The sequence below is a fragment of the Schistocerca americana genome, chromosome 9, assembly GCF_021461395.2.
Source record: "Schistocerca americana isolate TAMUIC-IGC-003095 chromosome 9, iqSchAmer2.1, whole genome shotgun sequence".
Lineage (NCBI taxonomy): Eukaryota > Metazoa > Arthropoda > Insecta > Orthoptera > Acrididae > Schistocerca > Schistocerca americana.
In genome coordinates, this window is record NC_060127.1 from 211,637,981 (window position 1) to 211,651,170 (window position 13,190).

Consider the following 13,190-nt stretch of genomic DNA (forward strand, 5'->3'; position numbering starts at 1 on the left):
TCCCTTTACTTTCATCTTACTTTGATTTATTCTTAGTGCATTGCATGTACTCATGAGACTGTTCATTCCATTCAACATGTAGTCAGACTCTTACACACTTTCATTGATGATAGCAATCTCATCATCGGGTTTTGTCATCCATATCCTACCGCCCAGAATTTTAACCCTACTTCTGAAACTAACCTTGATTTCCATCATTGCTTCTTCGATGTACGGATTGAACAGTAGGACAAAATATTGCATCCCTGTTTATGGCCTTTCAAATACGGCCACACCGTTCTTGGTCTTTCATTCTTACTGTTCCCACTCGGGTCTCGTCCGTATTATATATTTCTCGCCTTTCTCTATAGCTCATACTTATGTTACTAGGAATTTTCGACATTTTGCACCATATTACATTCACGTTCATAAAAAACAGATCACCTTGAACGATTAGAGATAGGACGTTCATATTCACAGGACGTGTACATTGGTATGTTCTGCAGGAACGATTAGCATTTGAACCATGTTGGCCCACGGGTTCAAAGCCAACATCGATATCGAGGCGCAACGCAACCTACCGATAAAATGTGCCTGCGTCTCTCGTTGTGGGTATAAATAGAAGGTAATGGACCAGAGTGACTTGAGCAGACGTTCAACGTATGCGCGAACCGTATCATCAAATCAGTGAGTTTCAAAGAGGGTGCGTTATTAGCATGATAGAATGTGATGCATTCATCCGGGAAATTGCTGCTCTTGTGGGACAAAGTGTTTCGGCAGTGTAACGAGTGTGTGCAGAATGGTTCACGTAGAACAGGTCGTGATGGGTCAAGTCACACCACAGAGACCACCTCATCCGAATGGCATTGCTGGACAGATCTGCATCTTCCTCGGCTCTGGCGCTAAAGTACAACAGCGCAACACATCTTACAAAATCAGGGGTGACAGTCCGTCGCCGGTTATTACGGCATGGGTTAGGTGCGCGTCGTCCACTTCTCTGTCTACCTTTGACGAATGTGCAGAGACACGCTAGACGGCTGTGGTGTGTGGAACGACGTCTCTGGGGAGAGGCATGAGATCCGACAGTGTGTTCGGATGAATCGAGGTTCTGGTTGTTTGAAGATGATGGCCGCACTTTGGTTCCCTACGGACAGGAGGAGCAGCATCGCAGTGCCTGCATTCGCACAAGACATACAGCGCCAACTCAGGGCCATATGGTTGAGGTCCAACTGGGTACAGCCACAAACCGCAGTTGGTGCGTCTCCAGTGCGACCTACGTGAATAACATCCTGCCACCCGTAGCCATACCCTTTCTGCACAACACCCCAGACGCCATTTTTCAGCAAGACAATGCACGACCACACGTTGCTGCACGAACATATGCCATCTTGGTGTCAAAGATGTCACCCTTCTGCCTTGGCCTGCCAGATCACCAGACTTGTGGCCAATTGAAAGTATGTGGAACGTGCTGAAGCATCAGTTGCAGCACTGTGATCCAATGCCAACCGCCGTAGATGAACTTTGGAACCGGATGAGTGCAACATGGATGGCTGTACCACAGGACGCCATTCGCGCCTTATACGTGTCGAAGCCATCGCGCATGGAACAAGCTATCAGGGCCATGGCGGACCTGTGCCCACTAGGCAGCAGGACACGTGCTGAACCCAGGTGACTGAAACGCTGATCATTTCTGCAGAACATACTAATGTACATGTCCTGCGAATATGAACGTCCTATCTCCACTCATTCAAGGTTTTCTATATTTTCTGAACATGCATGCATATTTTCTTAAGCCCTGCACAATATCACGACTGCTCTCTGGTATCTTTCCATTTAATACAGCCAAATTGATTTTCTCATGAAACAAGTCCTCAATTTTATTTTCCTTTCCAGAGATCATGTAACATAAACATTAAGATTTTGGTCACTATACAGTCGAGTTGCTAAAGACCGTGTAATGTAAATGTAAGGTCTCGGTCGTTACACAACCAGTGCAAAAATGCTCCTGTTGGAGGAAAACAAAGGCGAATGTGCTCCTGTTTGTTAAAAGACTCCGAATGAAAAGTGGGGTACAGGATGCCTCATTCTACCTTCCTCAGCATCTTTTAAAAACGTTCCCAAAAATTTTGGCATGTGTATATATTCACGGTCTTTTGATACGCAACTCACTTCTGACTTTCGCAGGCTCCCCTAAATGTAACTCGCTTACACGAACTAGTCCATCGCTATAGCTCTCTCATCTCATCCACGCCCACCTGCCCATGCTCACTCACTCATTCAGCCCAACTTATTCTCGTTGTCTCTTTGCGTCTCTCTTAAAGTCACTGTCTCCTGTCTCACAACCACAGACTCCTTCGTTCTGTCCACCTACTACTATCTCCGTTCGCTGTAACTGTCTCTTTCTTACTGCTACTATCTCATTCATTCCTTCGCACTGCTGCTGTCTCTTGTGACTGTCACCGTCCTTTGTCCCTGTCATACACTTTGTCTTTCATTATTACTGTCTCTCGACCACTTTTAGTTTCTCCTCCTCTTAACTTCTGTCTGACTGGCACTGTCTCCTTCACTCTTATCCTGGCACTATTCTGTCACTGTCAACTATGTTCCACTGGAATTGTGTACCATTCTTTCTCCCACTCTGTCGTTGTCTCACTCGCTCTTCCCATACCACATTCACTGTGCAGTATTTTTCAGTATTTGTTACTTTTCTGTCTCTTTCCTTTGCCACTGTCTCCTCTCGCAGCCCAAAAATTAGCGAATATGATCGCATGTCAAAATTTTTAGCAAAAGTTTTAAGGTTTGAGGAAGTCAGATGACCTAAATGGTACTCCACTTTTCAGTCAGAGTCTTTTCATAAACAGAAGCATATTCGCCTTCTTTTTTTTTGTTCCAGTGGGAGCAATTTTCCACTGGTTTCTTTCCTTTCCCTGCTAGAGTAGGGCAAGTCACTGATATGAAAAGAACTTCATGGGTTAGTAAAATATTGCTGATTTACTTGCGTGAAATTGAAATAAAGCAAAATTATATAATTTACACCTTACACGTTATACCGGATTTTTTGTGCTTCATTACTACAATATGGGGTTGCCAGAATCCTTCAGATGACAACGGAGACACTTTACAGTATATTTTTCCGCGCTACGTCGCTCTATAAACCACATTTTCAACTCACACAGAATTTTACTAGCGAGCGTATTTTACGTGTATAACTACGGTAACCAATGAGCGAGGTGGAGCAGTCGTTACCACATGGACACGCATTCTGGAGGACGGCGATTGAAACCCGAGTCCAGCGATCCTGATTTGTGTTTTCCGTGATTTTCCTAAATGCCGGGATGGTTCCTTTGAAACGGCAAGGCCAACTTTCTTCGCCATCCAATGGAACCGATGACCTCGCTGTTTGGTTCCCTCCCCCAGATCAACCAGTCAACGAACTATGGCAACTTAGAAACCTCTGTATCTCGGATACGGATAGAGATATCAAGAAACTTTTCAAGATTATCCGAGATGGGGATCTTATATATATATCGTAAAACTTTCAGCCACTTGCTGTGCGTAGCAGTCTTGGAATCTGCGGCTTGGTTTTCGTTACAGAAAAGTATGTTTTTAGAGTTTTCTCATCAACCACCCATTATAAAGGCACATTTGCATGCCGAGCGTGAGTTTCCTCGGAAACGCGAAATATTAATTAAATAAATAATCAGTGACAAATAAATAAAGCCTATGGCACACAACTGCAGCGCTGTGTCGCTGATAAAACAAAAGCACAATTACGTTACTCTTATGTTTGATTAAGAAAGGAGAGCTCTGGTTGAAGTGGTGCGAGAAGCACGTATTTTATTTTATTGTCTGGCACACCGCCATATTTCATGTTATAGAAGAATACTGCGAGTTGCAACCACACTAGGCTCTCGATTCTGTAAAGAATTTATATTTATAAAAGTAAGTAGGATTATGAACTGTAGGCTTATTCATTGAATATATCTGATTTAACTAACTGTGTAACTTTTTTATGTTTAGTAGACAATCACCTCTGTACGACGTATTGGCATGGCTGGCAAATTATTGTAATATTGAGATTTAGATTATGAGTCCGCACCTACCGCAGCAGTCTTTGCAAACGATTTAATTACGAAGTCCGATTATTCAGTTTTATTTCACGGTCAACTACGAGTAACATTGCCTTTACGAAAAAGCCATTGTCAAGCGTCTGATACTGAATAATTAAACGTCCACGTTCCAGATAAGCAAATACAATTGCAATCACAATCACCATCATACAGATAGAATAATTAACATATTTAAAACAACATTTTTTATTATTTATTTTATACCATGAACCTACAGGATGCCTCCATAAGCCTGTTAAGGTGCGCCGTAGACCAGATGAAATAAAAAAAGAACCAGTCGATTTGTTTGATCCGCCTAAGCTAGAGGAAGTCTGTAATATTCAGACTTTGATCATGTACGCAGGTAGCTACAGTAAGGTATACAATTGGTCCCTAGCCCAAGGGCTCTACAAAACGCTGCACCCTACCTTTCTATCAGCAGCAGAATCCGAGGTATGGACCCTGGAAATATATCGTTTCTTGTGCGGCGTTTTGGAATATATTAGGTAGCGCATGCTGTCACATGCGTACCGGAATGGAGCTGTCAAATATCTCATAGACCACACAACTTAAAGATACGGTAAACTGCTGTTCCGCACGAAAATACACTCGCCGGCTAACGGTGGGTTCTTTGAATGATGATGGACCGTATGCCGAACGTCCCGAATTGTTGTTTGTTACTCAGTGATCGCCCCCCATGAACCATGGACCTTGCCGTTGGTGGGGAGGCTTGCGTGCCCCAGCGATACAGATAGCCGTACCGTAGGTGAACCACAACGGAGGGGTATCTGTTGAGAGGCCAGACAAACGTGTGGTTCCTGAAGAGGGGCAGCAGCCTTTTCAGTAGTTGCAAGGGCAACAGTCTGGATGACTGACTGATCTGGCCTTGTAACAATAACCAAAACGGCCTTGCTGTGCTGGTACTGCGAACGGCTGAAAGCAAGGGGAAACTACGGCCGTAATTTTTCCCGAGGGCATGCAGCTTTACTGTATGATTAAATGATGATGGCGTCCTCTTGGGTAAAATATTCCGGAGGTAAAATAGTCCCCCATTCGGATCTCCGGGCGGGGACTACTCAAGAGGATGTCGTTATCAGGAGAAAGAAAACTGGCGTTCTACGGATCGAAGCGTGGAATGTCAGGTCCCTTAATTGGGCAGGTAGGTTAGAAAATATGAAAAGGGAAATGGATAGGTTAAAGTTAGATATAGTGGGAATTAGTGAAGTTCGGTGGCAGGAGAAACAAGACTTCTGGTCAGGTGACTACAGGGTTATAAACACAAAGTCAAATAGGGGTAATGCAGGAGTAGGTTTAATAATGAATAGGAAAATAGGAATGCGGGTAAGCTACTACAAACAGCTTAGTGAACGCATTATTGTGGCCAAGATAGATACGAAGCCCACACCTACTACAGTAGTACAAGTTTATATGCCAACTAGCTCTGCAGATGACGAAGAAATTGAAGAAATGTATGATGAAATAAAAGAAATTATTCTGATAGTGAAGGGAGACGAAAATTTAATAGTCAAGGGTGACTGGAATTCGAGTGTAGGAAAAGGGAGAGAAGGAAACGTAGTAGGTGAATATGGACTGGGGCTAAGAAATGAAAGAGGAAGCCGCCTGGTAGAATTTTGCACAGAGCACAACTTAATCATAGCTAACACTTGGTTTAAGAATCATGATAGAAGGTTGTATACATGGAAGAACCCTGGAGATACTAAAAGGTATCAGATAGATTATATAATGGTAAGACAGAGATTTAGGAACCAGGTTTTAAATTGTAAGACATTTCCAGAGGCAGATGTGGACTCTGACCACAATCTATTGGTTATGACCTGTAGATTAAAACTGAAGAAACTGCAAAAAGGTGGGAATTTAAGGAGGTGGGACCTGGGTAAACTGACTAAACCAGAGGTTGTACAGAGTTTCAGGGAGAGCATAAGGGAACAATTGTCAGGAATGGGGGAAAGAAATACAGTAGAAGAAGAATGGGTAGCTTTGAGGGATGAAGTAGTGAAGGCAGCAGAGGATCAAGTAGGTAAAAAGACGAGGGCTAGTAGAAATCCTTGGGTAACAGAAGAAATATTGAATTTAATTGATGAAAGGAGAAAATATAAAAATGCAGTAAATGAAGCAGGCAAAAAGAGATACAAACGTCTCAAAAATGAGATCGACAGGAAGTGCAAAATGGCTAAGCAGGGATGGATAGAGGACAAATGTAAGGATGTAGAGGCTTATCTCACTAGGGGTAAGATAGATACTGCCTACAGGAAAATTAAAGAGACCTTTGGAGATAAGAGAACCACTTGTATGAACATCAAGAGCTCAGATGGAAACCCAGTTCTAAGCAAAGAAGCGAAGGCAGAAAGGTGGAAGGAGTATATAGAGGGTCTATACAAGGGCGATGTACTTGAGGACAATATTACGGAAATGGAAGAGGATGTAGATGAAGATGAAATGGGAGATACGATACTGCGTGAAGAGTTTGACAGAGCACTGAAAGACCTGAGTCGAAACAAGGCCCCCGGAGTGGACAAGATTCCATTAGAACTACTGACAGCCTTGGGAGAGCCAGTCCTGACAAAACTCTACCATCTGGTGAGCAAGATGTATGAAACAGGCGAAATACCCTCAGACTTCAAGAAGAATATAATAATTCCAATCCCAAAGAAAGCAGGTGTTGACAGATGCGAGAATTACCGAACTATCTGTTTAATAAGTCACAGCTGCAAAATACTAACACGAATTCTTTACAGACGAATGGAAGAACTAGTGGAAGCCAACCTCGGGGAAGATCAGTTTGGATTCCGTAGAAACACTGGAACACGTGAGGCAATACTGACCTTACGACTTATCTTAGAAGAAAGATTAAGGAAAGGCAAACCTACGTTTCTAGCATTTGTAGACTTAGAGAAAGCTTTTGACAATGTTGACTGGAATACTCTCTTCCAAATTCTGAAGGTGGCAGGGGTAAAATACAGGGAGCGAAAGGCTATTTACAATTTGCACAGAAACCAGATGGCAGTTATAAGAGTCAAGGGATATGAAAGGGAAGCAGTGGTTGGGAAGGGAGTAAGACAGGGTTGTAGCCTCTCCCCGATGTTATTCAATCTGTATATTGAGCAAGCAGTAAAGGAAACAAAAGAAAAATTCGGAGTAGGTATTAAAATCCATGGAGAAGAAATAAAAACTTTGAGGTTCGCCGATGACATTGTAATTCTGTCAGAGACAGAAAAGGACTTGGAAGAGTAGTTGAACGGAATGGATGGTGTCTTGAAGGGAGGATATAAGATGAACATCAACAAAAGCATAACGAGGATAATGGAATGTAATCGAATTAAGTCGGGTGATGCTGAGGGAGTGAGATTAGGAAATGAGACACTTAAAGTAGTAAAGGAGTTTTGCTATTTGGGGAGGAAAATAACTGATGATGGTCGAAGTAGAGAGGATATAAAATGTAGACTGGCAATGGCAAGGAAAGCGTTTCTGAAGAAGAGAAATTTGTTAACATCGAGTATAGATTTAAGTGTCAGGAAGTCATTTCTGAAAGTGTTTGTATGGAGTGTAGCCATGTATGGAAGTGAAACATGGACGGTAAATACTTTGGACAAGAAGAGAATAGAAGCTTTCGAAATGTGGTGCTACAGAAGAATGCTGAAGATTAGATGGGTAGATCACATAACTAATGAGGAGGTACTGAATAAAATTGGGGATAAGAGGAATTTGTGGCACAACTTGACCAGAAGAAGGGATCGGTTGGTAGGACATGTTCTGAGGCATCAAGGGATCACCAATTTAGTATTGGAGGGCAGCGTGGAGGGTAAAAATCGTAGGGGGAGACCAAGAGATGAATACACTAAGCAGATTCAGAAGGATTTAGGTTGCAGTAGGTACTGGGAGATGAAGAAGCTTGCACATGATAGAGTAGCATGGAGTGTGGTGTCACTGCCAGACACCACACTTGCTAGGTGGTAGCTTAAATCGGCCGCGGTCCATTTAGTACATGTCGGACCCGCGTGTCGCCACTGTGTGATCGCAGACCGAGCGCCACCAGAAGGCAGGTCTCGAGATACGGGCTAGCACTCGCCCCAGTTGTACGACGACTTTGCTAGCGACTACACTGACGAAGCCTTCTCTCATTTGCCGAGAGACAGTTAGAATAGCCTTCAGCTAAGTCCATGGCTACGACCTAGCAAGGCGCCATTAGCCTTACATAGCAAGTGATAGTTTGATAGTTATAATATGAAATGTCTGATCCGGAATGCTGTATTCACAACAAGGATAAATAAAAGTTAAGTATTCGAGGTGCTGCATACTTTTCTTATTAGTATTCAATACTTATCCTGTTCCAGAATTCACGCCCGTCTGCGTTAGATAGCTTCCATTTCGGCCTCCTCTATCTACAAGGTGTTGGCACATTTACCAACACATCATGGAGAGCTGCATCAAACCAGTCTCAGGGCTGAAGACCACAACAACAACAACAACAACAACAACTCAGTGATCACGACTCATTGCCACGATCGCGAGGAGAGAAGATGGAGATAGCTGTAGATACGCCTTGGCTCCTATGAAAGCGATGCTCTATCGCCTCTGTGGATGAAAGTTTCAGACACAGGTTTCGATCTGGAATCCTCTATAATCTCCAATATTTTTCGGTATGCAGGAAAAAAATGATAAACTACAGATGGAAACCCATAACCGAAACCGTCATCCATAGAGGCAATAGAGCATTGTGTTCATAGAAGACAACATCTTCTCCATTAAGGATCGTGGCAATCAGTCGGGATCACTGAACAACAAGCAACGTTGCGCGACATTCCGCCCGTGTTCCGTCAGTGTGCAAGGTCCCATTTGCTGCCGAAGGGGCAGGCGGTGGCGCCCATAACTTCGACACTGTGTAGCGTCGTCTGATGTTTCTGGACACGGCTTCCTATCCTCGATTTGTTCCTGAAGACATGCTGTACTACCTCTCAAGGTTTGTCGCAACATCTCTGGGACAGCCTCTATAAAAAATGTTTAGAGGCCAATGTTTATATTTGACAGTCAGGTCACAGCACTGTGTGTCACTATGCAAGTCATTCAGACGGCCCCTAAAACCGATGAATGGACAGTTCTCCATAGTATATCCTATCGACTTATCGTCTCTTCATCCGCACCACAGTCACACGCAACATTTTCACAATAATGCTATTCCTTCACAATGTATAGGGAGAATGGGAAGTCATTTTAGCGACTATGGGCAGTGAATGAGAGAATTCATTGACATAACAAATTTAACAAAAGGGAACTTTTATATAATTAAATTTTCCTTGCAATATATGAGTCTCAACTTTATCTACGATTATGACAGAAGCTGAAGAAATGAATTAAAATCTGTGCATTAGCCGGGACTTGCACCTGAGTCTCCTGCTTACTAAGGCAGTTGTGTTAGCGATAAGACAATCGTAGCAGAACATTTGACGGAGCAGCATGAACTACCCCAGCCCAATGGCCTCCTTAACTCAAACTTCAATCCTCACGAAAACAAGAAGGGCAATATAGACTGAAGGCATGAAATGAAGTCTGTGTTAGGGATGGCATTGGAGTAGATAGCCCGTACAGCATTGCCAAATATACTACTATGGTGGTGTAATGTCTAACTCATCTGTGTAGAGAGCAAGAGACCTGGTTTCAAGTCTTGTCCATAGCACAAATTTTAGTTCATTTCTTCAGCTTTTGTCATTTTCGTAAATGGGAGATTGTCATGCTAGTCACCTTGGAACGACCATCTCTGAAATGGCGAAACTGCTCAGCTGATCGCATGCTACTCTCGCGAGCATCAGTGGCAAGTGGATCAAAGTTGGTAAAACCACAGGTAGCTGGGAATTTGTTGGTCACCCAGTTCTCATCATAGAACATGGGAGTGGAAGTTTGGCCACTCTACAAAGCAGGCTAAACGGAGTTCTGTAGCAGACCTGAGGACAGGGTGAAATGCTGCCTCAGGCGCTACTGTTCCACAACACAAATTTCAGCTCAACTGTTGATTACGGGACTCTGCAGCAGATGACCAATACACGTACTCATTTGAAGCCAATGACATTGACAATTGCTATTGCGGTGGACATGGTATCATCGACGTTGGATCGTGGATCAATGGAAACGTGACGCCTCGTTGTACCAGGTGGTTGTACATTTAAGGTGCAGCTACTCACAGAGTATGCGCTGTAAATATCGTATGGTCGAGAGACTCGGTAGGTATTCTAATGCGTTAATGTGGAACCGATTTAACCTGAAAACAAATTAGTTCAGTTTTCGCCCACCAAGTTCAAATCTGACGCTGTGAATGCAAGAAAGATGTACAGAATTGTTTTCATATGCAGTGAATTAGCAAAAGCAGGTGGACAGGAAAGGTCAAACAAGTGAGAAAGTCATAATGTTGATTTTATTATTAACCACCACTTACACGATTTGTTCAGTATGAGCAACGGAGACGTCGAGAAGATGCTGTATCGACGTAATCAACAGTTGCCCGCTGCAGTTCCGGTGGAATCTGAGTAATGTGCTTCTGTAGGCCGGCCTTCAGATCTGGTACAAACTGAACGTGTCCCTGGTAAACCCTTTCTTTTAGATACCCCAGAACGAAAAGCCACATGGATTCATATCAGACGACCTTGCAGGCCATGAATCTGGACAACGCCTATAGATAACACTTTTGTGAAAAGTTGCATTAAGTATATCTCTTATTGGCGGACGACATGAAGTGTTTCCTCATCATGCATTTACATCTACATCTACATGGTTACTCTGCAATTCACAATTAAGTGCCTGGCAGAGGGTTCATCGAACCATTTTGATACTACTTCTCTACCACTCCACTCTCGAATGGCGCATGGGAAAAAGGAACACCTAAATCATTCCGTTCGAGCTCTTATTTCTCTTATTTAATTATGGTGATCATTTCTCCCTACGTAGGTGGGTGTCAACAAAATATTTTCACATTCGGAAGACAAAGTTGGTGATTGAAATTTCGTAAATAGATCTCGCCGCAAAGAATACCGCCTTTGTTTCAGTGACTGCCACCCCAACTCTGGTATCATATCAGTGACACTCTCACCCCTATTGCGCGATAACACAAAACTGGCTGCCCTTCTTTGCACTTTCTCCATGTCCTCCGTCAATCCTACCTGGTAAGGATCCCAAACCGCGCTGCAATATTCCAGCAGAGGACGGACAAGCGTAATGTAGGCTGTCTCTTTAGTGGGATTGTCGCTTCTTCTAAGTGTTCTACCAACAAAGCGCAGTATTTGTTTCGCCTTCCCTACAATGTTATCTATGTGGTCTTTCCAATTTAAGTTGCTCGTAACTGTAATTCCTAGGTATTTAGTCGAATTGGCAGCCCTTAGATTTGTGCGATTGCTCGTATACCCAAAGAGTGGTTTCGACACAGTTACGCGTTTTCAAATCAGAAATCACATGCTGTACGAGGAGGTCTCGATAGCGTGCAGGCGTCATGGTACACCTGAAAGGTGCTCCGCTTTTCTCGTGATGGAAGGACGGACCGAGAGTTAAGGTGCTTATGAATCCACACCGCACAGTCACGTACAGCGAGTGCAATGGCTCTTCGTGTAAAACAAGCGGATTAACAGTGCCCCAAATTCAGCAGGTCAGTGCAGTCACAGCTTCCTGTAGTGTAAAATGTCCCTCGTCACTCCACAGAATATTGGCTGGCCACATGACATCAACTTCAGTCGACACCATAAACCGAAGATCAAATTCAGATCGTTGATGCGGATCATGAGGTTACCGTTGCTGTACCATCTGGATCTTGTACGGGTACCAGAGTAAAATAAACCACAAAACTTTCCGTACTGTTGACCATTGGATGGACAATTCTCGTGTCTCTATGGGAGCACAAGCACTATGGATGACACGTGCTGCGTGGTCAGATACACCAACAGCAACCTCGTCAGTTACTTCCACCGGGATAAGTGCCACACGAAGCCCAACTGGGTTTCCAAATTTCATCAACATGTTCCTCTCACCAGTTAATGACATCGGCCATCTTCTCAGACCTTTTAGTCAGGTCAGCTATACTGTCTCAGTGCAGCAGTGCAATTACTGCCATTCACATAAAACAGTTTCGCCACAGCGCGTGGTCTCTCTTCTCGATAGCCATACTGTTCACTCAAGCTACGGTTCGTCAGATGACAGCGTGGATGTGAGACCTTAACTTTTCCCGGCGAATTGAATGTTGATGTAACTTACGGGTTTGCTGGCGGGTAGCGTCGTCCAACACGGCGGATATTTAGACAGGAGCACACCCTGCCCTTCTCAAGGCACAAATGCAAGGAAGAAAAAATGTGCTAGCAAAATTTAATACCGCGGTTCACAGAGGAGAAAGAAGGAAGATACCAAACAGAGAAGAAGTGTCAACACAAACAAAGATAACCAACATCACAAATATCGATAGTTACTATTAATCAACAGGTGAGGTAGCACTAAATCTGTCCCTCTGTTTTTTTTATGAGAGACAGAGCCCGATTCCAAGCAGCATTTAAACAAAATCCACCATCTCTGTTAATAAGGTTCCTTGATAGTTTGATTTCAACAGCTTCCTTTATAAAACTATCCTAATAACTGGACGTGCAAGCCAGAATCTCCGTGTTGTTGTATTCCATAGGATGACCGGTGTTCTGCAATAGCGGATTTCATACTGTCATAGAAACGATGTACAGCGCAAGATTTGCAGCTGGTGGCCACAACTGGAACTAAAGTTTTCCATTCCGTAAAAACATATCTACCAAGTTTCGCTGCCATACGATAATTAAAGCCCACACCGGAATTCCGTCAGCAGCTGCACTTAACTACCTGGTACGGCACACGTTTCTTATTTCACATGGTCGACAGACGTGCCCATGCACACCATGATCCGGGTTATGGGGCGCACGTGGTATCGGACACCAGTTCCACGCCTTGGAACTACTGGCTGGTAAGTTGCGGGAATTGCCTGACCAGTGCGTAGACTTCTGGTTCCACTTACCTCCAGGAAATCTACGAAGGACTTGGTGAATCCATGTCCCACAGAATTGCTGCTATAATGCGTTCCAAAGGTGGACCAAC

The 13,190-nt window shown here is 43.7% G+C and overlaps 1 protein-coding gene across 1 annotated transcript in view; it reads left to right on the plus strand.

Moving 5' to 3' along the window:
* Positions 1 to 13,190, plus strand: part of LOC124550835 (arylalkylamine N-acetyltransferase 1-like) — a 51,398-nt gene that overhangs the window by 18,987 nt on the left and 19,221 nt on the right. The gene's annotated exons all lie outside the window — the stretch shown is intronic.